This window comes from Rattus norvegicus, chromosome 3, assembly GCF_036323735.1.
Source record: "Rattus norvegicus strain BN/NHsdMcwi chromosome 3, GRCr8, whole genome shotgun sequence".
NCBI classification, from domain to species: Eukaryota; Metazoa; Chordata; class Mammalia; order Rodentia; family Muridae; genus Rattus; species Rattus norvegicus.
In genome coordinates, this window is record NC_086021.1 from 167,742,409 (window position 1) to 167,769,264 (window position 26,856).

The window sequence follows — 26,856 nt, forward strand, 5'->3', positions numbered from 1 at the left end:
GTCTCTAATTGCTCCAGAATCAGCGTCATTCACAACTGGATTATTAATGAACTGAGGGGGAGCCTGGGGGCATAGGAAAGAGGACTTCAGACTTGGGGGAGACTTAGAAGGACCCAACCTGAGGTGGGTTCTGTTGTTTTGAGACAAGGTCTCATGTGTCCATAGCCTGGCCTCAAATTCATACGTACGCCTCAGAGCTGGAATTACACGCGTTTGCCACCACACTTGGTACTGATACCCACTCAGGGTACTGGGGATTGAGCCCAGAGTTTTGTGCTGCTGCACAAGCACTCTATCTACTGAGCTATATTCCCTTACTCAACCCACAGGGTTTTGCTCCTCCAAGAAAAATAACTGAATGTATTGAGCAAATAGGAAATCGGGCAGGGAGTAGTGGCACACACTTTTAATCCCAACACCAAGGAGGTAGAGGCCGCAGGATCTCTGTGAGTTTAAGGCCAGCCTGATCTACATAGTCCATTCCGGGCCAGCCAGGGCGCTTAGTGAGATCCTGTCTTAAAACAAAAAGGAAACCAATACATTTAGACAGTGCTCCTGGCTTTATGAGTTTTATCGCGAGTGTTTCAAACAGGATTACCGAGGATCCCCGAGATCTAAATTGTGAATCTTTTCTCGTTGCTTTCCCAGCTGGTTAGCCCTGGGTGCCTCTGGCTCTAATCTGGAGGCTGGGAAAGTGCAGGGAACAAAGCCCTTTGTGGAAAAGAGAACCCCATTGTTCCAAAGTCAGCTTTCAGGGAATGTGGATTCCAGAAAATGTTTGGGATGGGATTTTTCTCTTTGTCCACTTTCTCCCCTCTCCCTGGGGGGAGGAGCAATTTAAAGGAGCAACTTTCAAAATTAAATTAAACAGAGTTAAACCCATTGCCCTCAGGGAAAGCACACACTGCAGGGTCTTCTGTCCAGCAGCTGCCTTCGTTACATGACAGAAACCCAGGGGGTTTGGGTCTTGTTCTTAGCAGGAAACCTCAAGGAAGCAGCTGGGTCTAGATCCTCTGCACCTCAGCCGGTGACAGACATCAGCCTAGGCACGACCACTTCCTTCCTGGAATCCACGTCACAGGCCACAGTCTGTTGCCTTTTCTCAGCTAAAAGACCTATCTATATAGCCCTGTCCTCTAGATAAGGCCTGGCCAAGTTCGTGATATTTGGAGAGCCTTCTGACTCAAGCTTAACGTGGGAAGTTGACTTTCGGGCACTGACCCCATTCTGTGCCACTATAGGTAGGTTATTTTCCCTTTCTGGGCCTCACTGGGTCTGCCTGTCAAATGGGAATAAAATACCACCCTGTCTACTCCTTGTCTGTACTGGAGGTTAGGGGTGGGGCACAGTCAAGGAGAGCTATTCTGAAGACCGGCTGTGTCTCAGCTGCTTCCAAATTCCTGCAGCTCAGAAAAGGGGTCTTCATCCCGAGGGTGCTAAGACCTAGACCTTCTTGTTGCGTGGTGACAAGCCCCTTGGGCCTGCTCGGGCCCACCCCTTTCCAGAGAGCTTAGGCTCCGCCTTAGGGGAGGAGTCAAGAGGCGGCGCGGTGGCTCGCTACCAAGCAGAGCTGGCTCTGTCGCCGCACCACCAGCTGCGGCTCTGGGACCTGCGGATTGAGCCGGGGCTGGGAGCCGCCCGGGGCAGGGCTCGAGAGAGCGGGTGAGTTGAGTGGCGCCGCATTCCTCTCTGCACTCTGCGGATCCGGCAGGTGTCTCGGCCCCTTCCAGTCTGGCTGCTGGAGAGGGGTGCCTTGGCCAAGGGAGGGTGGCTTAAGATAATTGGGGAGGGGGGGTGCGGTGACGGTGGGATGTGCTGGAAAGGTACCGAGGGTGCGAGGCCGGGGAGTTGGGCCACTGTCTCCCACGTCTCGCCTTCGGATGGGGAGGCTGGTCTACGTAGAGGGTGCATTGGCAGGTTGTCGACCAGGGCTGCAATGAGTGGATTTTGGGGGGCGATGTGAGGTCCGTGGTCTGTCTGGGCTACTGTCTGCCAGGGTTACAAGGCTGGGTGGTGAAGCTACAGAACACCAGACGCCCTGGGCACGCGGTCTAGGAGCCGGGCATGGGGGCGCCGCCCCCTCGCGTGGCGGCGCTTGGTCTGGGCAAGCAGCAGCAGCGCGCTGAGAGCGTTGCTCCCGGGGTGGGAAAAGTCCCGGAGGCTGGTGTCCCTGTGGACAAACCTGACCCAGGGCGGGATCTCCACCCCTAGAGCCTGTGGGTCGGTCTCGGTAGCCCCCGGCGTGGTGATTCCCCAGAAGGGATGCTCCCGGCCTCTCTGCCCGCCGCCTTAGGCGCGAGCTGCGGATCCCCGCGCCCGGAGCGCTCCACTCCTCGCGAGTCCCGCGCATCCGCTCCCGCAGGGAACAGCGCCCCCGAGCGCCCAAGATGTGCAGAAACGGCGCAGCCCTGCCCCAGAGGTCGACTGAGGGGTCTCCCACAAGGTCACGCTGAGCGCCCAGATCGCCCCGAGTGGGAACCAGGAGCGGGAGGCGCTCCTACCCGCCTCCGGGGTGGATGCGGACTCTCTTTCCTCTGCGCTCCCCTCCCAGCCCTGCCTCCTGCTTTACGGAAGATGCTGCTGATGCAGCTTCCAGTCCCGGGCATCGGATAATCGGGTCTCTAGGTGAGCTGTGACTATGGCCCTCTCTGCAAGCCAGCGGGGCGCCGCCACCACGGGCCAGGCCTGGGAGCCTTTGCTCCCCCTGGAATCTGAAGAGCAGGGGGAACAGAGATGAGGCTGCACAGCGCTTAGAACGGAAAGCCGATGCTTGCGCGCCCATGTGATTACACTGCTCATAAAGGGCTCCTGTTCTTGCTGTCAGAGGCGCCCACCAGCTCCTGGCGGCCGGGAGCACCAGGTGCGGCCTGTGAATCGCCCTCTGTGGAAGACCCGGAGCCCAATAGTGCCAGGCGCTGTTTCCCTCCAGGCTATCTGAGGAAGGAGCTGGCGGTCGCCCCGGGCCCTCGGGAGTATGGGGGCGGGGGGGGGGCACTTCCCTGTGCGCCTTATCCTGCCATTTCCTGCAGCCAGTAAGGTACCAGAGGAGAACCGACCTCCGTTGGGAGGGAGATCTTCTTTCCAGGCTGAGCTCAGCACAACTCAGCCGACGACTTGCTGTCTGCTCACGGTTCCCCATCTCCATAGATCTCTAAGAAGTGGGGTGAATGGTCGCTATAGGGTAAGTGAGAGAGGCCTCACGTGAAGCTCTTGGTGCATCAGAGCATCATGGATGACCCTGCTAGGCAAACCCGCCTTCAGTGAGGGTTTGAGCGAGGCGTGTCCCCTAGCGAGGCGCAGAAGTGGAGCCCTGGTGGGTGGTTCTGCAGGGGCTGGGATGTGGGGTTCCACTTTTCCTCCTTCAGTTATGTCACAAAGAGCCAGCTTGTAGGAGGCGGTAGGGACCGGTGACTGCTTTCATCGTGCTGCCTGCTTGCAAGGCCTTTCCCACTCACATTCTCACCACCTTCTCTCCCACCTGTCACCCAAATCCCATCTTCTCTGCCCCAGTCCTTGGGACGCTGTGGGCAAGATGCCAACCAGACCACTCTGTCAAGTGGAGTCTACCTCCCATTGCCCCTGTCCCCCAACCCCCCCAACTCTTCTCAACCTTTGGAAATGGCTTCCTTAAAAAAAAAAAAACCTTTTGGTTTCAAACTGATCCTCACTTGTGGCTTAGATGTCACAGACCACTTGGGAAAGTCCCCTTGCAATGGGACAATTCAGCCAAGTCTAGACTTCCTGGTTTAGAAGGACCAGGTAAGTAAGGCCAGCGTTTGGTGCCCACACAGACTTTGTACTCTGTGTTCGTGGAGCCCGGGAGCCAGAGGAGCAGAGGTTAAATTCTAATCTTGCTGTTGGTGTTTTCATGAGCCACAGAGCCAGGGGAAGCTGAGGCAGGGAAATGGTTTTCTTTAAGGCTATATGTTTCCTATAGAGCGCCTTTGAGCCAACTACTTGTCCTGTCTTGTGAAAATTTAGTACTAGAGCCTCAGGGAACTTGCTCCAACCAGCAGCAACCACGTGGACACAGGGCAGCAGATTGCAATGGTGGCCTGGATTCAAGTGCTGGGTTTTGATCCCCAAGACACCCTCTCTTGCGGACCTTACCCCTCTCCCATCCCAGCACCCTGTGCTCCCAGCCCCCATGCTTGTTATGCTATGGCAGACAGTGGGTCTCAATGGACATTCCAGACGAGGACTGCCCTTGTCTCAACACATCTTAGAAATCAGCTTCGGGGGAGGGGGAAGCATGCACAAGCCTCTCACGGCCTGAAGTATCAAAACTCAAGGAAGCAGAATGAGTCTAGTTGAAATGACAGCTCTGAGCTGAAAAAAGCTTGGGACTCTGTGTAAAAAGCTCTTTCCAGCCCCTCCCCCTTTCTCTTCTGGGTGATAAGAATCCCATCGTGGTCATCCCCACTGGGCTCTAAGGACCCCTCGAGACCATAGATCATAGATGTGCTTAATGGGGATGCTGGAAGGCAGGCAGAAGGGACTTTTGTTGGTGACACCTGTTTCTTTCTTTCCTCGGGTCCTCGTAGATCTTGCTCCCTCCCGGGCTACAGGGACGTAATACTTCTGCTTTCAGTTCTGGGGATACAGAACGCCTCTTAGCCTGTCTCTTGGGCAATGTCCTGGGAATTGGGAATCCTTCTGCAGGGAATCCTTTCTCCGGGGCCCTGTGTACAGACCTTGCACTTAGCAAGGGGTTGCCATAACCAAGGTCGCTCTGGGGGTTCTCATCTCAGGGGAGAGGCAGGCCTGCAGACAGAGGGTCTGGTGCAGTCAAAGCTTCCATAATAAGAAGTGGGAACTGAGGGCACAGGAAATGCCAGGTTTGAACCATCACACTGTGCTGGACGGACAGAATCCTTTCCCTCTCAAAGAGGTAAAGTGAGCAGGAGAGATGCTATGGGTGAGGATTTAGCTCAGGGCTGTCCCTGGATGAATAAATGTTCACAGATGTTAGTTGCTATTATTATTAGTCTATTATTACCAATAACAGGTGGGCCACACTTATTGCGGGAGCACATTTGATCTCTTTGGTGGTAATTTTCCCAGGCAGTGGGCAATGGAGGGAGGGATGGGCACCCGTGCACGGAGAACTGCGTGCGTGCGTACAGGCTGGAAAGCTCTGGGTGGGAGCCGTGGGTGGGAGTCGCTGCTGGAACTCAGTCAACAGTGTAATGCAGGTCCCGGTAGGAAGGCCAGGGAAGGAGTCAGAGGTCATCCTGCCAGGGGCTGTGCACGGTTAAATGCTCGCTGACCCGAAGCAGCCTTGTCAGTTTTGCAGCTCTCTGCAAAAGGTTGCCTGACTGTAGTTACCCAGGAAAGAGCAGGATTAATTTCTGCACGGGAGGAAGAGCAGGGCTACTTTTATACCAAAGGGTTCTCTCTATTCCTTCTCAGTCTCTTTTAGCAAGCATAAAGCTTTCTCTCCTCCTTCCCTCTGCCTGACAGGGTCCCCCATGCCAAAGTCTTCAAAAATGTTCCATGCCTGCTCGTCATGGTTGAATACGTATGTAATCTCAGCACTCAGAAGGTCAGGAGGCAGGAGGATAGCCATTTTAGGGATAGCCTGGGCTACATGGTGAGACCTTGAATGAAGAAAAAAAAAAGATGCTGTGTGCTGTCCTGTATGCGTTTCGTAAATCTCTAAGCTGGCTGCACAGTGTTTGGTTTCTGACTTTGTGTGCCCCTGGGTGCCGAGTGGTAGGTGGATCACCCTACGGTATGCTCCTGGAACCTGCCCTGACTTTTGGGAAATTCCTGAGTGCAGGTGACTGTGGGGGGAGGTGTTCCTGGATGTCTCAGAATCCAGGATGGCATTCCACTAGAGTCCCACAGATGTGCTTCTATGCGGGTAGTTTGTAGCTTGATTGATGGGGCAGGTGGTGACCAAACCCTAAGCTGGCCCCAGGGAGGAATGAGTCTTTTAGGATGACTGCTCAGAATATCGTGTGACTATAGATCCTGCCTATAGACAGGAGGCGTTCGAGCACATGCTTAACTGTTTGTTTTTCCATGATGACTGTTTAAGTTTAGGGGTTTGAATTCTGATCCTGCTTTCCGCCAGTTTTTGGACCTTGGGCAATGGTTCCGTTTCCGTGGGCCCCCAATTTCTCCATCTGGAAACCCAGACCATATATATTGAATATATAACGCACATATAAAGAATTCTGAGTTCTCCTAAGGATTTTGATCCGATGTAGAGTGATGGGTTTCTAAGGTTTTGTGTGTGTGTGTGTGTGTGTGTGTGTGTGTGTGTGTGTGTCACTATGTACTGAGGCTCTCCTTGAACTCTCAGTCCTCCTATTTCAGCCTGGGTTCTGGGGTTATAGGGGTGCACCCCTCTGTGTGATGTAGCTTCTAAGCTGTTCATGATATTGGTACAATGTCCACTGAATTTTCATCCATGGCTCTGTTTGTACCATACCTAGAGTTACATAATAATCATTCTTCTTTTAGTTTCCTTTTTAAATTATTTAGTTTTTTTTTTTTTTTTTTTAGATTTACTTACTTGATTTTGTGTGCATGAGTGTTCGCCTGATTCTATATGTGCACCACAGATGTGCCTGGTGCTAGCAGAAGTCAGAAGGGAACATTGGATCCCCTGCAACTGGAGTTACAGATGGTTGTGAGCTAGCGTGTGGGTGCTGGGAATCAAACCTGGATCCTCTTTCCGGGCAAACAGCGTTCTCAACAGCTAAGCCATCTTTGCTGTTCCCTAGTCTTCTATTTCATTCACTAGACCCACAGTTCTCAGTTGTGAACAGTTCTGGCCAGTGTCTAGAGGTGTCTCTGTTTGTCAGAGCCAGCTAGGAGGGACCTGGAGAAGACGTGGCCTCTAGTGCCTCGAGACCAGGAAGGCTATGGGATATTCTGCAGTGCATAGCACAGCCCCTCACAGCAAAAAATTCCAGGCTCCCAAACGTGAATAGCATCAAGGCTGAGATGGGTTACACTCGACCTTGTGTCCTCTGAGGTCAGTGGCTGTATCTAATTCATTCAGCTGTGTCCCCGGTTGTCAGAGCCAGGGAGACAATCCACATACATTAAAAGAATGAATGAGAACTTGGAAGGCCTCGTGCACCCTGGAGTCCCGGGGGTTTGGCTTACAGGATGATTTGAATGGGCAGGAGAGAGATGAGTCTGCAGGACAACAGCCACTTGGTAATTCAGACCAAAGGCTGTCAGAGCATGCCTACTATTTTCCTTTGGACAGGTGCACGGGGGCCTGGATCAGCTGGATCACGGCTGTATTACTGCTGCGTTTGCTTGTGCCAGACACGAGGCCCATCTAGATCCTCAGGTGGGCTGGGAAAAGGGGCCATAGGTGCTAACAAGGAACACCCTGTCAGCTGAGCTCTCGGGATCTGCTAGGCTGGGGCGTAGCTGCCGTCAGCTTCCTGTTTTTTTCCCTTTCTGGTGGAATGAAGGAAACCCACTGAATGGCTGTTTTTCCACTGACATTTACAGCAATGTGATAGGCCTTGGATTAATGAGGTCAAGCTACAGTGTGAAATCTACCCGATAACTTGGAACCTGGCCAGCAGGAAGACATGCTTGTTTTCTTGGGGCTGTTTGATGTTTGTGAATGGCTTTGGGCAGGAAGCAGGGGTTATAACTGCTCAAGAGAGGGGTGTGCTTTATGCCCTGGGATTGTGGAGCTCGGTACTGCCCCTTTTCCTAATTTACTGGAAAAGCTTATTTTAATGTGGACTTTGAAAAGTCCACAGCTCATTAAAGCAAAAATTCACTTTGAGTCAGGCAGGTTGATGATGACTGGGAACATGGACCATAGAGAGGATACCCCCACCCCTCACCCCCGCCATCTCTGCCTCAAGTAGAAGAATTCAGGTAGGCAGAGGGCTGCTGGGTATGTGCCTCAAACTGGTTGGGTTAGGAGTAGAGGGCAGAGTCTGGTTTGGCAGGGCTCAGGCTTGGTCAGCTGTGTCTCTCACAGGCTCCTTGGACCCGGGGCATGCCACCCCCACTGAGTAGCAAGCTTCTGGGGAACCCCGAGTCTACAGACGAGGGCTTCTGGTGTGGACCGCTCAAGCACGAACGAACGAACAGTTGAGCTTTCGCCTGTTTGCACAGCCATCTGCTGTGCTGGCGGCTTCCAGAGTCACAGATGTTAAGTGTGCCCAGGTCTGGGACCAGATTCGAGGGACAGGATGCTCGGGCTCAGGGAACAACACAAGTAGCCAGAACTGGTGAGGCTGAGTTTACAGTGCTTCCAAAAGCACTTGTCCAGGGATGGGCCATTCCTGCGCCATCGGGGGTCACCTGGGGTTTTTTCAAAACCACAGGTCCCTGGGTCCTAGCCTATCCCACCTGTATCCCAATCAGTCCAGATGGGCTCCTGGGCATCTGCACTTTTTTTTTTTAATGTGCCAAGAGATTCTGATTCACAGCTGGTGGTGCCGGTGTGGGTAGGGGTGGGGTGGCAGTGCAGGTGTGGGTCGGGGTGCGGGTGAGGGTGCGGGTGGGGGTGGGGTGCGGGTGCAGGTGTGGGTGTGGGTGGGGGACTGGTATCATGTTGGTTAGTTGCCCTGAAGGACTTGGGTCCTGTTGCAGGGCTGTGTACAGCCCAGAGGCACCTGGCTAAAGGGGAACCTAAATCTAGTGCGTGCTTGCTAAGCTCTGCAGCCTCCTCTGCCTGTAGGGAAGGGCCTGCTCCTTAGCCATCGTGAATGTGTGGTGCTTTTGAGCCTGCCTCTAACTCTTTGGTCCTCCATCAACCCTAAGTGGCGGCAGTATCACTTACTCCGGCTCTACTGCTCGGGGATGTGAAGGGTAGAGATGTTCAATGACACCCCAAGGTCACACAGCCAATAGATGGCAATTAGGGTTTGAATCTAGTCCATCTGGCTTCGAAGTCCTTGTCCTTCTTTATCACATGTGCTGACTAAAATCTCTCTCTGTCTCTCTCTGTCTCTGTCTGTCTGTCTCTCTCACTCTGTGTGTGTGTGTATGTGTGTGTGTGAGAGAGAGAGAGAGAGAGAGAGAGAGAGAGAGAGAGAGAGAGAGAGGAGATCTGAGCACCCCAGATTTCTTGTTTCTTGCCAGTGTGTGCTCCAGGCTAGCTGGCTGGGGAACTGGCTGAGGATTTTCTTGTCTGCCTCTTATCTCTAGGCAGGATTGCTGGGATTTCAGACATTAAATACCGGTGTTAATTTTTCTATGGGTTCTAGGGATCCAAACTGTTTCTCACACTTGTATGGCACATACTGGAGCCACCGAGCCTCTCTCTGTCTCTTGTCTCTGTATCTGTCTATCTCTGTCTCTTGTCTCTTGTCTCTGTCTCTGTCTGTCTGTGTCTGTTTGTGTCTGTCTGTCTGTCTGTCTGTGTCTGTCTGTCTGTCTCTGTCTGTCTGTGTCTGTCTGTCTGTCTCTGTCTGTCTGTGTCTGTCTGTCTGTCTCTGTCTGTCTGTCCCCCCCCTCCGCCCCGGCTGGGGTGAGTGTCCTCTGGTCTTTCCTTCAGACAGGGGAGGCTGGCAGTAAACTTGGCTGGCTTCAGGTGGTACCCCTGTCTCTACCACCTCCTGCAGTCACATATGCATGGCCACAGTATGTGACACAGATGGTTCAGTACCAAGTCTGCAAAGCCACAGGATATATGGCTAGAAATAAACTCTTCCTGCCATCTTGCTGTTGACCTGGGCTTCTGTGAGTCCTGGACAGTCTAGAGCAGAGAGACTGGGGGCAGAGCGCCATGTCGTTAAGTCTCAGGGATTGGGTCATTCATGTTCTTCCCTGGGTGGCTGATAATCATGGCTTCTTTCAGCATCTGTAGCCCCTGCTTCTGGTATTGGTGAGGCCCCAATGTTTGAGGCAGCCCAGTGAGCTCTCAGTTCAGTGTCTCCAACAGAGATGGCCCTGTTTCTTTTCACCCAATTTTAAGAAAAAGCAAGGTAGGGTAACACTCACTGTCTTCAGCCTCCCTGGCCCTTCTTGGTTGCTGTCTAGAATTGCTGACATCCTCACCTGTCCTATGGACAGGATAGAGAGCTGATGTCACGGGATGGACGCAGCCTCTTGTTTTATGATGAAATAAGAATGATTTTCAACGAGGTTTCATTTGGTTTTGTTCCCGTTGACGTATAATGCGCTTTTTTTTCTTATTGCTGTGTTTTATGCTTTGTTTTTTAATTATAAAAAGGATACAAACGCATCATAAAACTCCAACAGTACAGAGATGTGTAGAGTGTAATGTAAAATAAGAGTCTTCCCGGGACTCTCATCGACCCTCATTCTGTTGTTCCTTTTAGGGACTGGGGAGACAGCTCAGTGGGTCATAGTGCATACTGCTCTTCAAGGCCCCAGGGTCTGAGTCCCAGCTTCCATATGGTGGCTTGTAACTTCCAGCTCCAGGGGAGTAGACACTCTGGCTCCCCTAGGCATCCCCGCACACGTGGTACACACTCAGCATACATTCACACACAGCGACAGACATGAATACATGCATATCTTTAAAAAAATGGCTTCACGTTGCGACAAGAGCATAATGTGCCGTCGCGGGTTCTGCAGATTTTTATCTTTGTGCAACCACTCTGAGCTCGCCCGTAAGCAGACGTCGTCGCCGTTCGAACTGGGTCAGCTCTCGATGACTTGCTTTCTCCGGTGTGGAAGCTGCCCGTGCTTTCTTCCGCACTGGTGATACGCACTTTCCTTCCTAATGGGTACCAACCGAGGAGCCTATGTCGGGATGTTTTGCATCCCCCCTCCCCTCGATCCCATTTTGGAATATTTTCAGACGCACAATGACATGCCTCGCAGATGGGACCCAAGTGCAAACAAGAATTCATTTGTCGTCTCCTCCTCTTTCTCGTCCTCCTGGCTTCCCCTCCCCCTTTCCCCTCCTTCTTTCTCTTTACTGGGATTGAATCTGGGACTCATGAACATAGGACAACCCATCCCCTGTGTGTGTGTGAGTGTGTGCGCGCGTGTGTGTGTCTGCACATGCATGTGGAAGCCAGAGGTCAACACCCAGTACATTGTTCCTCAGTCACTTGTCACCCTACTTTCGTGACAAGGTCTGTCACTCAGCTGGAGCTCACCAGCTGTGTCAGATGATCAGCCAGAAGCTGATTCTCTTATCTCTGCCTCCTCATGTTAGAGCTATAGGCCCATATCGCCATGTCAGCTTTTACAGGGATGCCGGGACTCGAACTCAGGTCCCCATGCTTGGGCAGCAAACACTTTACAGACTAAGTCATCGTCAACCCCTGAGAACCTGCTCTTAAGGTTTGTAACTTTGAGACAGGGTTTAAGTAGCCTAGGTGGTTTTAAACTTCTTTTGCCTCAGTTTCCCGAGCACTTGGGAGTATAGGCCTGTGCCGTCTCACCTGCCTTCATGTTTGTTTGCTTTTTAAGATATACACCGTCTACAGAGCCTGGAGGTGATCTATTGTGATACGGTTTAGTGCGCTGGGTTTGACTATGGTCTGCCACAGGTCAGGGTGGAACTATCCCATACGGCTTCACAGCAGATCTGAAAAAGCTCTGGCTCTTGGAGCACTTTGGATTTTGGATATTTCATTGCTCAACCTGTAAAATAGCCTGAGCCAGTAAATCAGATTTTTTTGACCATTTGATGGCACCTTTATAAAGATTGTTAAATGCCCAGGAGCTTCATTCTACTTGGCCTTCAGGTTAAATATAAAGTTAACTTGAGCCAGCATCCACCCTTAGGTTGAGCTCATCTCTTAGGGTTGGCAGATACGTGGTTAAACAAAATAAGTGCGAAACGGTGTCATTCAGGTCGTACCCTGGGGGTGCATGTCTAAGCCAGTTGCTACTGATCAAACCTAGCTTCATGGTCAGCACCGTGAACTCCTCAGAAACAACATGGACTGTATCCTGGAATGAGGTGGGTGACAGTCTCAGAAGGAAACAACTTGAAGTCAGCCATGATGCCTGTATCATCCCAGCACTTCAAAAGGATTGTGAGTTCAAGGTCAGCTTGGACTACCAAGACTCTGTCTCACACCCCACAGGGGTATGGTGTGGGGAGTGGGCAGAGAGAGAGAGAGAGAGAGAGAGAGAGAGACAGAGAGACAGAGACAGATAGAGACAGACAGACAGACACACACACAGAGACAGACAGACAGACAGACAGACAGACAGAGACACACACACAGAGACAGACAGACAGACAGACAGATAGACAGAGAGTAGGGGGAGCTCTTGATGAGAACCAGAAAAATGATACAGCTACCTGGGGAGTAGGGGAAGGGGTAGGAAGTTAGGAAGGGTCAATTCAAACTAGAATTATGGTGGTTTCCGAGTTTACTGATGGGTTCATTGGAGAGGTTTTTCAGACCCCTCAGGTAAATTGGAAGCCTGAAATGATTTCTGATCCCTCCCGTGTGAGAGGAGCTAGCTATATGCTAGTCCAGAAAGACAGAGATCAAGAGACAGAGATCAAAACTCACACCGTTGGAGGTCACAAAGGTTGGATGTGGGCGGTGTGCTTGACTGTGGTGAGTCAGACGCACAGAGCAGTTGCCAGTGAGGAAGTGAGCATTAGAGTTCACCCTGTGGTTTGTTGAGGGGCCTTCTAATGCAAAAAGAGGCCCATCTACATGGGGGCCTCACCCTGCCACAGGCCTGAGCTAGACATTTACTATTTCCAGGCATGCATTTACTCAGTGGGGCTAGTTCGAGGCGGGGAGCAGCAACCCTGAAAGGGGTTGTAGAGCTCACCCGCTTTTTAGGCTGTGGCATTGCCTGGCCCAGTACGCAGAGCTCACTGTAGAGTGCAGTGGAGAATGGTCCTGGTCCTGTTACTGCTGTCAAGCCCTGACTGCCAAGGCAGCTCTAACAGTCGTTATGAATGAGGGTTTTGGCTTGGAGAGGTGGCACACACACGCCTTAATGTTAACACTTGATCTACTTAACATGTAGATCTCCACGGATTTGAGGCCGGCTCGTTACACCTAGCAAGTTTCAGGCCAGCTGGGACTAAATAGTGAGGCCATGTCTCACAAAAATAACAAGAATGAATGAATGAATGAATGAATGAATGAATAAAAGGCCGGGAGGTGGCACAATGGTAAAAGTGCTGGCTGTAAGAATGAGGTCTTGAGTCTGAATTCCCAGCCAGGCCTGGGTCTGCACACCTTTAAGCCCAGCACTGTGGGAGGCAGAGACAGGATTGTTGGCATTTGCTGGGACCAGCCTTCAAGATCAGTGAGAGGGCCTGTCTCCAGTGAGTATGGTGGACAGTGAAGAAGCAGGATACTCAATGTCTTCCTTTGGCATCCATGGATGGGTGTTCTTGCATACATAACCCTCACTCACACACACACACGCACACACACGCACGCACGCACGCACACACACACACAGAGACAAAAGGTATACAGTACATTTTCTGAGGCCTGTTATGGGTACTAAATCTGATACGGTAGGTAAAGCACTCAGCTCGGGGCAGGAATGTAGTCTGAGATAATTCCAATGGCAAAGGCATCATTTCATCATGGAGTCTGTTTTCTGCGTTGAGCGTGTTCTCATCCTTCCGTGTGCCTCGGGCTCTGCGGAAACATCTTGCTTTAGACCTTCCGCGGAAGTAACAGCTGCTGCTCCAAGAAACAACAGGGAGGGTTGCCAAGGCCCGCTGTGGGGGTTCTTGGAGGCACATCAGAGCCATTAAAGTAGGACGTGCCAACATGGCGCTCTTGCATACCGGTGCTCTTAAAGTTGTGATGACTTTATGCAAAGAAGCAGTGCAAACAAACCCCACAAAACTTTGTGGAGGGGCTTCTTTGCCTGGGACCCAGGGATTGGAGTTGAGTCACCAGGCTTGTGAGTCCCTTTACCCATTGAACCGCCTTGTTGGGTTTTCTTTTAAAATGAAATTTAAAAAAAAAGGTTTGTGTGTGTGTGTGTGTGTGTGTGTGTGTGTGTGTGTGTGTGTGTGTGCTTAGCGACTTCCCATAGGACTTTCTGTTGGGTCTGTTTTAGGGATGAGATTGCCAGATTAAGCAGTGTGTTTACCCACATTTATAGGTTATTCCTGGGTGGCTTTAAGAAATGTGTCTGGGGGTTGGGGATTTAGCTCAGCGGTGGAGCGCTTGCCTAGGAAGCGCAAGGCCCTGGGTTCGGTCCCCAGCTCCTAAAAAAAGAAAAAAAAAAAAAAGAAATGTGTCTGAACCGCTCTGTATCTCACTCAGGACACGAGAATCCACACGGAGCCATTGCTGGTCTCGGTGGTCATCCCTGTGGGTTTTGGTGGGTATTCCCACCCTCTCCCTCTCCGGGCATCTCTAAGGCAGAGCTGCTCTTTCTTGAGAAGTATTGGTGGGAGTGAGGAAGGGCTGCATGAATGCCTGTGGCAGGAGTTTGTTATGGACCCGGCCTGGAGTTCCACAGAGGAGGGTGTTTTGCTGAGGAAGGGGATGTTCAGGTGTGTGCTCTGAGGCAGGGACACATGGCTGACCAGGATGGTTCTGGAGGCTGAGCTGCAATGCTATGGAGCTCTGGGGAGAAACCTGGGAAGACCTGAGTCTCTATTTAAGGCCTGAGTGGGATGGGAAGACCATAGGTAAACTAGTAGCGTGCCTGGAAGTTACTATCAGAGCTGGTCAAAAGAATAGTTTCGATCTTCAAAGCTTGCCTAGAGCCAGGCATTAGGAAGACACTGGAAAAGATAGTTAAAGTAAATATCAGAACCGTGTAATTGTCTTTAGAGAGAAACACAGCTCTCACAGGAGCGAAGGACAATGGGGCTGGGTAGGTTAATGGTGTTGGTTTTTTGGTTGAATCTTTCTTCCTCCTCTTCATCGCCATCCTCCCGTCCCCTCTTCCATTCCACCCCCCTCTCCTCTTTTTCTTTCTCTCTTGAGGCAGGGCCTCATTGTCTAACCCAGAATGATCTTTAACTCAAAATCCTGCTTCTGCCTCCTGAGTACTAGAATGTCAGACATGCGCTACCGTAGCCTACTTAGCATACCTGGGATTTCTGATCTGTTTGTTTATTGCAAGCATTAACGTTCTTTACATCCTCGAGCAAAGCTGGTGTGTTTGCTTAAAGAATCCTAACCCCGTTGATTTCAGTGTCTCTTTCATTTTGAGAAAGCATCATCGATTATCTTTTCCCTCTTAGATTTGGGTTACATTTTTCTAGTTCTTTTTTTTTCCTCTATTTAACTTTTTTATATAATAGTTTTACTTTATTTTTATTTATTTTTAAAGAGTTATTGGCAAGGTGCAGTGGCTACATGCCCTTGATAAACAGAGGTAGGCGGATCCCTGTGAGTGTGAGGCCCCTGTGGTCAATGTAGCCAATTCCAGGCCATCCCGAGCTACACAGTGAGAACTTGTCTCAGAAGAAAAAAATATTTTATGTATGTAAGGGTTCTGTCTGCATGTATGTATGTGTGCCATGTACATGCCTGGTGCCCACAGAGACCAGAAGAGGGTATCAGAGACCCTGGAACTAGTGTTACTATGGCCTTGCGTCTTCATATGGATGCCGGGAACCCAAGCTGGGTCTTCTGGAAGAACGGCAAGTGCAGTTAACAACTGACTCATCTCTCCAGCCCTTTTATAGTAATTTTAGCTTACATCCTGAGCGTTGTCAAGATTTGGAGAGAGAGAGTCTGGATTCTCCTGTGTTTCTCAGAAATGAAAGACTTTAAAGAACTGGCTACCAGCTCGCCCAACCTCCCACTTCAAACAGCAGCCCCTGGGCAGTCGCCTTAGTCAGGACAACCGCTGCTGTGATAAAACGTGGTAACCCAAAGCATCTTGGGAGGAAAGAGTTTATATGACTTATAGATCCCAAGTCACCGTCCACTGAGGGGAGCCAAGACAGGAACTCAAACAGGGCAGGAACCTGGAGGCAGGAGCTGATGCGGAGGCCATGGAGGAGTGCTGCTTACTGACTTGCTCCTAATGGCTTGCTCAGCCTGCTTTCCTTAGCACCCTGAACCACCAGTCCAGGGACAGCACCACCCACAACTGGCCGAGCCTTCCATATCAATCACCAATTAAGAAGATGCTTGAAGGCCTGCCTACAGCCTAATCTTAATGGAGACTTTTGGAATTGAGGCTCCCTTATCTCCAATGACTCTAGCCTATGTCAAGTTGACATAAAAGGAGCCAGCACAACAGGAGTCACTTCTTTGAGCCTCATTTGCACTGCTTGGCATCTTCCTAGGACATCTAGAATTCAGGCAGAGTTGGGCACCACCTCCTATCCCGCTTCTCTCCCCAGCCCCTTTCTGTCTTGACTGGGTGTCGTGTAGCCTTGATTGGCTTTCAAATCAGTATGAGCGGGGTTGGGGATTTAGCTCAGTTGGTAGAGCGCTTGCCTAGGAAGCGCAAGGCCCTGGGTTCGGTCCCCAGCTCCGAAAAAAAAAAGAACCAAAAAAAAAAAAAATCAGTATGAGCTGAGGATGGCCTTGAACTCCTGCTTCCCTCTCTAGGCGTGTGCTACCACACATTAAGCCATAAAAATCCTACTTAGTGTTTCGGGCTACTGTCCTGTGACTTTATCTTTTGGGGGAGGGATGCCTTCCTTCACTTCCAGATATCATGGACCGAATTTTGCCCTCTAAATTAAGTCATGGGAGAGAAATTTTTACCCAAAGATTAGCCACGACACACAGGTCTGATGGAGGGAAACCCCCTCACATTCTTTCAATGCTGAGTCCCTTCCAGGTTCTGCCTGATTTTTGGTGTTTTCCACCTCTGTTGGAAAGTAGACCAATGGTGCCCAGTCCACAGTTGTATGTAGGCTGGAAGGTGGGCCCAGCAGGGACATTCTGCTCTTGGTAGCTGTAGAATCTTGCTGAGCAACAGGGCTGTCCATTCAGGAGCCCTCGGAACCGCCCACCTTCCTGCTCCTGGTGCAGCAGGGACAATACACACTCATCTGTTGATTAAGCAAGTAAGGCTTTATGCCGAGAATAAAAGTGAATGGGTAGAGTAAATAGCCAAAGGAACCCCCAAATTAGGGCCAAGGAGATGGAGCCTTTCATAACGTGCTTGCACACAAGTGTGAGACCCTGAGGTGTGAAAGTCAGGGTAGCACACACACCTGTAGCCCCACTGTGGGGAGTCGAAGGCAGGTGGACCGCTGGAATTCACTGCTCAGCCCAGCCACTCTAGCCGAATCAGTGAATTTCAGGCCCATCGAAAGACCAGGTCTCAAAAAACAAGGTGGAGAGTGATGGAGGAAAATACCAGACATCGGCCCTGTGACCTCTGACCTTCCTCCTTGTGTATGTGCACACAGGCACAAGCGTGTACATACACTCCGCTAAAAGGAACCTCTCTGAACTAGTGGCTTGTTAATGAGCCTGGATTTGCACTAGAGAGAGAAGCCATCATTTGAGAGGAAATGAGAGCATCCCAGACATCTGAGTGCAAAGTACCACGGTTAATAGAGTGAGCCTGGGGTTCTGATTCAGGAAGCTGGATTCTATTGCTATAGTAACACAGTTTCCTGCAGTGGACTTTCAGGTTCAAAGGGAATAAGGAAGCCAGGTCTGCTCAGAGTGCTGCATGCCCAGGAGGAGGGAATCAAAGGGAGGAACTCTGGCTGCAGATCACAAGGGAGTGACTGAAACAGTCGGCCACAGCGTGCATCCCTGCATGGTAACCCAGGAGGTCACGGGTGCAGTACCGGGAAACTTCAAAACCCGCATGTGGGGAGGAAAAAAAAATTCATCAAACTGGGGAGGATCTGGAAGCTAACTGTTTGGTGTGCTAGGCAAGAGAGGGCCAGACAGTTGCCGTTGTGAATCCGGTCTGGGAGTTGTTCTGCGTGAAATGAGGATAGAATCTCACTCACCAGAAAGAGAATATTTGGTCATGGAGCCTGAGTCCCTGGAGCCTTGAAAGGGACAGGAGATGAAGTTTGGAATGGGCTTTATCTGTTTCCGGCCCAAGCCTACACACGGAGTCAGTTCCTCCAATAAGAGAAGTTCTTTCTTGAATCAGCTTAAAAAAAAAAAAAACCTTGATGTGGACTTTATTTATTTCCCTTAAGAGTCTTTCTATTTTTTATTGGATGTTTTTATTTACATTTCAAATGTTATCCCCTTTCCTGGTTTCCCATCCATAAACCCCCATCCCATTCCCTCTCCCCCTTCTTCTATGAGGGTGCTCTCCTCCTCGACCACCCGCCCAAGGATCCCTCTTTTAGTCAAGTATCAGGACAGATCTGCGATCCCAGTACTCAGGAGCCAGAGGCAGGAGAATCAGGAGCTCAAATTCATCTTTGGCTACAAACTGAGTTCTGGGTTAGCCTGGGCTACACGAGATTTTGACTCAAAACAAAACGAAAAAACGGAACGAGAATAATTTTTCTTACATCACTCAGACTTCTGAGCTCATCTTTGCCTGGCTTTCTTTTTTCCCTTTTATTTTCAAGTAGGGGACAATATTAAACAATGCCAAGCAAATGGCCCAGGCACCGGCCCATCAAACAAATGGCAGGCTGATAAGGCAGAGATACTAACACGGAGAAGCTGGAACCCAGCTCTATTTACAAGTGCCCTAACCTTTCCCAGTCTGCCTTCTGTTTTTGTTTTGTTTTGAGCCGGTCTCGTACATTCCAAGCTGTTCTCAAAGCTGATATCAAGCCAAAGATGGCTTCGAACTCCAAAGCTTCTCCCTCCAATATGCTAAGGCTGCAGATAGATGTTCACGGGGTGCCGGGGATTGAACTCAGGGCCTTGGGAATGCTAGGCAAATGCCCTCCCAACTGAACTATAGCCTCAGCCTAGTCTTCTCCTCTTTGGAATGGAGACAATACCTCGAGCTTCAGAATATTAGTGCAGCACTCCCAAGAGGTGTTACAGTCGAGCTTGATAGGGGAAGGGGTGCTAATGGGGGGAGCTGCTGTTGTTTCTTGGCGTCCTCTCTTGGGGGGGGGGATTCTTTTTTTTCCGGAGCTGGGGACCGAGAACCCAGGGCCTTGCGCTTCTTAGGCAAGCGCTCTACGGCTGAGCTAAATCCCCAACCCCTGTGGAGGATCTTTTAAAACGCCCAGGGTGCTTTGGGAGTCTGTCCTGCTGTTGTTTTGGTGCACAAACTTTGCATTTGGATCCCAGATCTGCCACCGACTCGCAGAGAGCTGCCATCAACTCTGGGTCACTCTGGCTCCTGCCTCTCTTATCCTGTCCTCCGGTATGACCTTCTTCAAACTTAACTGTGTCTCCAGAGCTATTTCACACACCTCAGCAAATAGTTCCTATGAGAAGTCTTGTAAAAATCCCCATCCCAGCAACTTCCTAAGCTCGCCTCTGGCTGCAGGGGGAAGGGGTGTGGGTGTAGGGGTAACAGCTCTCCAGGGCTGTGTCCCAGGGGTCTGCAGTGGAGAGAGGAGTCCTGTTAGTGATTGGACCACAGTGCTTTCTCTTTGTTAAAAAGGCTGGGTATCCCACAGTGCTGGGGATGGGCAAGCAGGTGATCTCTGGGTTGAGAGGGATATTAGCTGGTGTCAGGGCCTCAGCTCTCTCACCCTTTAAGAATGGACCCTCCACAACATGCTGTGTCTCTGTGCGTCAGGGATAGTCTGAGGAGAGGGAGCAGTCAGCTGTATGTGCTGCCATTTTGCTGTCGTTGATTCAGGATGTCAGTTTCTAGAACCTGGCCCTCAGCTCCTTAGTGGGATGGAGCCGAGATCATTCTATCCACAAGAGTGGGTTAGGGTCCTGTCTACCTCTGAAGTGACAGTGATTCTATGTTGTTCAAATAGTGTCCTGGGATTCTAGAGGTCCTTCTATCTGGTTTGATAATATTCTAGCCTTTTAAGACTAGAATATTGGGGATGGGGATTTAGCTCAGTGGTAGAGCGCTTGCCTAGCAAGCGCAAGGCCCTGGGTTGGTCCCCAGCTCCGAAAAAAAGAAAAAAAAAGACTAGAATATTAAACTGACTTTGTGCACGCGCACCCGTGTGCATGTGCGTGCGTGCGTGTGCGTGTGCGTGTGTGTGTGTGTGTGTGCACGCACGCGTGTGCGTATTAATGTGTATATGGCACATGTAGAAGCTAGAGGTTCATCTTAGAATTTCTGTTGCTACAGTGAAAACATCATGATCAAAAATCAAGTTGGGGAGGAACGAATTTACTCAGTTTATCATGGTCCATCATTGGAGGAATTCAGGTCAGGCACTCAAGCAGGGTAGGAATCTGAAGGCAGGAGCTGATGGAGAGGCCGTGGAGGGCTCTATATGGTCCGCCTCACATGGCTTGCTCAACCTGCTTTCTTATAGAATCTAGATGGCGTCACCCACAGTGGTCTGGGTCCTTCTCCATTGATCACTAATTGAGAATGAGTTCTCATGTTCATTAGTTCACTAATTGAGTTCTCATGGAGGCATTTCCTCAACAGAGACTCCTTCCTCTCTGATGACTCTAGCTTGTGTCAAGTTGACAACCAAAAGCAGCCAGAACGAGGTTGGGTGTCTTCACTTTCTACCTTATATTCTGAGACAGGGCCTCTCACTTGAACTTTAGAGCATTCTAGTTCATCTGGGCAATTTGATCTAGGGAACCCCTGGCTGCCCTTCCAGAGCACTGTTTGTGTAAGTTCTGGGTATCAGAACACCGGTCCTCGTGTTCGAGCAGAGAGTTTTACTCGCTAAGCCATAGCCCCACACCGAGGACTAGAATCTTAATCGAGGGAGCAAAAGCAGACACTGAAATCTTAAGTTTAGGTAAGCGTGCTGTAGACCAGAATTGCAGTTGGTATGTTCATAGTCCCCGCTCACTTCTATGGCCATGGCAGACGCTGCTAATCATTCCCATTGATAATCTCTCTCCTCACGTTGCCCTAAATGGACTCAAACAACCTAAGAGTTGGCACACAGGAAGGAAGCTTGGTCAAGAATGTCAGAGGGCAGGGAGGGGTGCAGAGGGGGTGAGTTAGACAGTCCTAACAGGCGCTCCTTGTTTAATGACCTGTGATCAGGGAGGGTGTTCTGTGGCCGAAGGTGGCCTGCTTTGAAAATGATCCTCCAGCTTGGGAGGAAGTTTTTTTCTTCTGTTCCTGCACAGGGGATGGGGGTGGGGTTCCACACCCCCAACCTTGGAGGAACTGTGTCTGTAATATGATTCCCATTTCCCTCTACGTAGCTGTTATATAAGCTTCTTTGGGAAATTGGTGACTATGATTGATGGGACCACATGGGACGTTCACAGATATTATATCAGGTCTGTGTATCCCTGGCCTCTGTATCTGTCCCCCGGGCCCCTCCCCACACTGGCATTCTTACCTACAAGTGGTCTGGCTTCTCAGGGTTCACGTGTCTAATGGGAAGCTCAGTGTGGATGACTGATGTGTTCATGGGCTTCCTGTATCCACTGAACCATCGACCCCTTTGAAATCGACCCCTTGGAAGCCTAGGGAGGCCATCTTACCTTTATATGCAGAGCCAATGCCAAACACCAACCAATCATCTGTTTGAAACGGACCTGACAGGTTGTGTTGTCAGACGTGGGGCTCCAGACATGCGCAGCAAAATCCTTACTCTGATTGGATGCTTTCCCGGTCCGGCCAGGACTGGGGCTCCTGGGAAACCTGTCTGCCACATGACTGATTCTTGTCTCTTTGGTTACTGAGTTCTGGGGGACCCCGACATTGTTCCGGGGCTGGCCTCTAATTTTGCATTAGAAGGGTTTTTCCCTCAGACCAGGCTGATGGCATCTCTATATTGCCTGTCCACAAGCCTGACCCTGACTGAGGCTGAAGCAACCAGTGTCCTCGATTAGTCCAAGTAAAGGTCATTGGTGTCCCAGAGCTGACCATGATTCATCTCCAGAGAGAGCCCAGGTCCCTGGGTTATCTGGTCACTCTTTATTCCGGTTTTCTTTATTCTTTATTCCAGAATTCTGAATTCTGCCTCCCTCCTCTTGACTTTAACTTTGAAACCCTGTAAATGGGCTTCAGGCAGACGGTCAGATCCATTATTAAGAGGTCTGAATGAAGTAACATGTCTGGGAGAAACGGAGTTGAGGAGCAGTTCCCTGGGGTCCCTGATCCTTCTTCAGATTTAGAACCAGGGGGCCTGTGAGTGGTGACTGTGCCCAGAGCCTAAAAGGGTCATCCTTGCAGGAGTAGGACAACCAGTGCACCGAGTCCCCTGAAAACAGGGCCCGAGGGACAGGGGTGATTTCTAATTCGGATATCTGGAGCAAGTCTCTTTGCTCACGAGTGGAGCATCTTGAATCTCTGTACTGAGGGTGATGTTATTCAGCTGTATTGTGGGAGGGCGGGGGTGTGCATCCTTTTAGAGAAAAAGCAGGTCCCGAGTGAGAGCTGGGAGGAGGCACCGGGCTGTTTGTTTTGTTTTCCTTTTCCCCTCATGCTCAGCCATGCAGGAAACACGGGGAGGAAAGCACTCGTGTGGCCCTTCCTCCGGTGCCTGCCAAGACTGTGGAAAAGAATAGCTGAGGAACAGGAGGGAGGGTGCGGGGGGGGGGGCGTGGGGGGGGGGAGCCGAACATTTTCACAGTGTGAACTTTGAAACTCTTTCTCTCTGACTCATGTTTGAAAGTCTCTTCAATTTGAATTCACCTTCCGGCATGTTGTTTTTCTCAAACCAGTAGCCTCAATTCCAAAGAAGTGTCAATCAGCTGCTCGTGTGTGTGTGTGTGTGTGTGTGTGTGTGTGTGTGTGTGTGTGTGTGTGTGTGTGCAAGTCAACAGACATGACTACTGTTGGAACCCAACCTTGTTGGTTTTGCCCTTCCTCAAGGCTGGCCCTTCACTTAGACCTGTTGCGTCATAGCCTTTGTAGGAGAACGTCCACATATTGATAATGGTCTTCTGCCAGAGGCCACAGCCCTTCCTGGGGTCCCTAGCCCTGCATCTTTACAAGCATCCTTGCCACATGTTTATTCTGGGTTATAAGGAACTGGGTTACATAATGCATGGGGTGTGTTGGTTTGGCTAGCTGGGATCCAGCGTCGTAGTGATCAGAGGACCCCTTCATCTCCTGTACCATCCAGGCATTGGCTTCATCTCGAGACTGCCTTCAGAGCACCTTTACTTCAGTCTTCTGGCTTGTCAGGCAGAAGGAAGAGGAAACTTCTGGTTGAGCCAACTTAGGACATCTGCCTACCCTAGAACCAATCCCTATCTGGGCTCAGGCCCTTGCCAAGACCTCTGACCAGTCAGGGCCCAGGATAACGAAGGCGTTCTGAGACACTCCCCCATTAATATACTCTTCTTCAGGAGTTCCGTCATCCTGATCAGCAGCCCTACCAATAGCCTTTCATCTGCTGTGCCTCTCGTTACCCCATGGCTCCACTTCCCCAGAGGACCCTGGTCAACTTTCTTAAGGGCCAGTCTCTCGGTGCCCAGTCTGCAGGAGCCCAGATGCGCACACTGGCCCACTCTCCCGGGGCAGCAACGATGTGTGTGTGCATGGAGAAGAACCAAGTTTAGATTCTGCCAGCTGGCAGGTTCAAGGTCTAGGGGGCAAGGTGACGACACCTTGGTGGCCTGTTCCCCGTTTCTCCCAGGGTTCAATGCCTTGGCCTTAAACTTCCTGTCGGTCACAATTAAGCTATTTTGGTATGTGGCCCAGATGTTGGGAAAAGTCAGTACCCCACCCTACTTCCCCTGGACTCTCGCAATCACACACACTTCCTGATGACCTCATTGCCTGCACAGAGCCCATATCATATCCCCAGCCCAGTCCCTTTATGAGCTGAGGTCCCACAGGGGTGTGCGATGGTCCATTGATACTTTCACCATGCCCCAGGCTTAAGCTATTGCTATTCCATTGGTTTACCTCCAAGCCTGGCCTCTTTGGGGATCCCCTTAGAACGTGAAGATTGTTCTCCCAGGGCCAGGTACCTGCACTGTTTCCATTGTCTAAGTGTGGGCTGGGATGCAGGAGTCTCTTGAAGCCACAACTTCCAAGCTCAGTGGAGCCTTGGATTCCTGGGATCTCCCAGCACCCAGGCCAAAGCCCTTCCTGGGGGGGGGGGTGGAGGCCATAGGGGGTGCGGCTGCCTGGCTGCCGCTGCCTGGCTGCCGTCCGCCTGCACCAGGCAATTCTTTAATTAGCCCAAGCAGGGTTTTCTCGGATGGGGGCGGAGGAGGTGTGTGGGTCTATTGGGGGAAACTAGGTCACCTGAAAACTAGCAGTCAGGAGGGAACTGTCCTGGGGCCGTGCTGCAAGGGAACCCAAGGGGTAAGGTGGGAGGGGCAAAGTGACAGAAAATGTGCCCTGGCCCCTTTTACTGCTCTTGGGAGATGCTGTCCCTACCTTTCTCCAGGGGGCTGGTCGACTGTCCTTAATTGCTTGGCCCAGAGCAAAGAGGGCAAAGCAGTAAACTTTCTGTCTGTCTGGAGCTTGTGGAGGGAACTTCATGGGAGGAGTCAGGGCCCTGCTGCCGGCTGCTGCCCATAATGTGCCAGCTTGGCTGTTTGCCATCCATCAGTTAGACAGGGACCATGTCTGCCTTTCACCAGCTGTATCCTCATCCCTCAGCACAGTCCTGGTGTGTGGCAAGTGCTTGAAAAGCATTTGCTGAGTACCTATGGGTGCTTCTAGGACTGAGGCTGTAAGCTGCACAGAACTTGCACATTGTATGGAAGGCCTTCGGTTCCCTACCCCCAACCCCCAGCACTAAAACTAAACCACGGAACACGCCCCCCAAACCCATCCATGCGAGTCGTTCTCCTCTAAGACTGTTGTCATGAGAACCAGTTGTCGTCGTGAGGCGGCTTCCCCAAATGTCAGGGACTTACATATCCTGCCAACACTGAATTCTGTCACTAATTCATTTTCCTTTACTACCAAGTCACTAGTTGTAGATTGAAATGGAGTTTTATATATATATAAAGAAGGAAATTTCATGTCACTTCCATAAATAAACAGTAGCTGTGAAAACATCCACAGAAAACCAAATGATGCTTTTACATTTCTTCTTAAATACTATCACTGTCCCCCTCCCCCAGGCAGGAAACCTCAGAGGGAAAGACTGGCATGGCTCTACAGATGTTACTGCCTATGAGCACCAGACTGATGCTCTTTTCTTCAGAAACCTTTGGAGATTTAAAAAGAAAGGCATGAAAAGGGTATATTCTGTTGTTTGCAAAGGCCCGTGCTGCAAGCCTTCTACCAGTGAGCTGTGTCTTCAGATATTTTTTCTTTTACTTTTGAGACAGAGTCTTGCAAATTTGTTCAGGCTGGTATCGAACTTGCCATTTTCCCATCTCAGGTTCCTGTGGAGAGAAAAGGACAGGAGAGGAAGGGAGGGGAGGAGAGGAGAGATTACAGGCCTATTCTACTAGGTTTGGTTTCAATAGTTTTTATTAATGTGTATTGCATATATAAAACAGTGGCTCTTCACTGGAGTTGGTTGGTTCTCTTTCCATGCTTAGAACTCCCAGTTGAGACGATGACTGAGGAAGGTTTCTTTTTTGACATACACTTATTTATTTATTTATTTATTTATTTACGATCTCATACTATTAGCCCAGGCTATCTTGGACTTGACTATATAGCTCAGGCTGGTTTCAGACTCACGGGAGCCATCCTGTTTCAGCCTCTTGAGTGCTAGATCACAGGCATGCACTTCTATACCCAGCTAAGAAGGTGTTTGAGAAGAGGAAGACATTTTGGCAAGCAGTTGCATGGCATGGTTTATTCCTACCCTCAATTGTCATGTTTTGGGGCCTTCCTACCCAGTGTGTGATCACTGTTGATAATGAAGCGGATGTGTGTGCAGTTATAGCCCTGTCAGACACCAAACAGAATACTTAGGTGGGTTCAACACTGGTGGAAACTCTTCTTCAGGGAGTGATGTAAGCGTGCTGTCTGTTCCCAATCCCTAGAATCCTACACACTTTTGCCGAGTGCTTGCTGGACAGCTCTGCAGGCATGTTCATGCCTTGAGGTGTAAACAGCTGCCTTCTGGTCAGTGTTGTGCTGAGTGGATCTCTAATGTTTGGAGGCTGCTGCATCCCTCTGCCTAACACAAGGCTCCAGACTCAGTGACTACAGGAACTAGTGATCCGGACAGTTAATGTGAGGTCAGGTTGGGTAGGATGGTGATATGGACTGGGGTAAATTAGAAGACAGAGCTGGTTCCCCATTCATTTCTGAATCATTAGAGGGCACAGACTTTCTCTGCACCTTTTGGTGGCTGCAGTGTGAGTCCACATGGCCAGATGTCGAAGTGTTCTAAAAAAATAAAAGTCTGATATTGGATCTAAAAACTCCAAGTATTAAATATGCATAATTGATTGAGATGTTGAGGATGGTGTGGGCTAAACCCAAACAGACTGATAGACATGAGTAGACCACAGGAGGTTTGCTGGTTAAGTCTGGCCTGTAGTCAGAAAGTGCATCTCACAGACCTCAAACTTCCTTGATCCCTTTGGTCTGGGCAGCCCCGTCCCTAGGGCTTCATGTGTATTAGGAAGCAGGCCAACAACCAAGGTACATCCCTAGACCACAGCTCCTCTATTTTCTAGCTGTGGGATATTGTGTAAATGGTTTCATCTTTCTGTTTTCTTTATCTGAAAGACAACATTGATGGTGCCTACTTTAAGTGGCTGAGAGGACGGGGTGGCTTCATAGGTAGACTGACAGGCAGGAACCTCCCAGAAGGCAGAGCTGGTCTCCCATCCGTCTCTGAATCATGCTGGTCCTTGGGGCAGGTGTTCACTTGAAGAAAGAGAGGCAAAATTAGCATCTGGTCCTCCAGCTCGTGGGACCTGATGTCACCATGACATTGTGTGTTGGTGCATTCCTTTGAATCCCATATGCTCAAAAATCCCAGCCACAGTAGCTGTTTCAGTGGCTGAAGTAGAGAGCAGGGACAACACTGAGAGATGCCAGGGAGGCCTGCTCATCCATGCCCAAGCCCTC

The 26,856-nt window shown here is 50.5% G+C and overlaps 1 protein-coding gene across 6 annotated transcripts in view; it reads left to right on the forward strand.

Annotated features, from left to right (window-relative positions):
• The first annotated feature begins 1,109 nt into the window (after positions 1–1,109).
• The window catches only part of Ppp1r16b (protein phosphatase 1, regulatory subunit 16B), a 95,994-nt gene continuing 70,247 nt past the window's right edge, over positions 1,110–26,856 (forward strand). Inside the window, exon 1 of one of the 6 annotated variants that reach the window (XM_008762383.4) lies at positions 1,110–1,241. The gene's annotated coding sequence lies outside the window, so the exon portion shown is untranslated. Of the gene's footprint in view, positions 1,242–1,508; positions 1,663–1,818; positions 2,626–3,013; positions 3,182–3,236; positions 7,864–26,856 lie in introns of those variants that run through there. The other 5 variants (XM_017592039.3, NM_001191072.1, XM_008762384.3 and 2 more) reach the window with 5 other exon arrangements.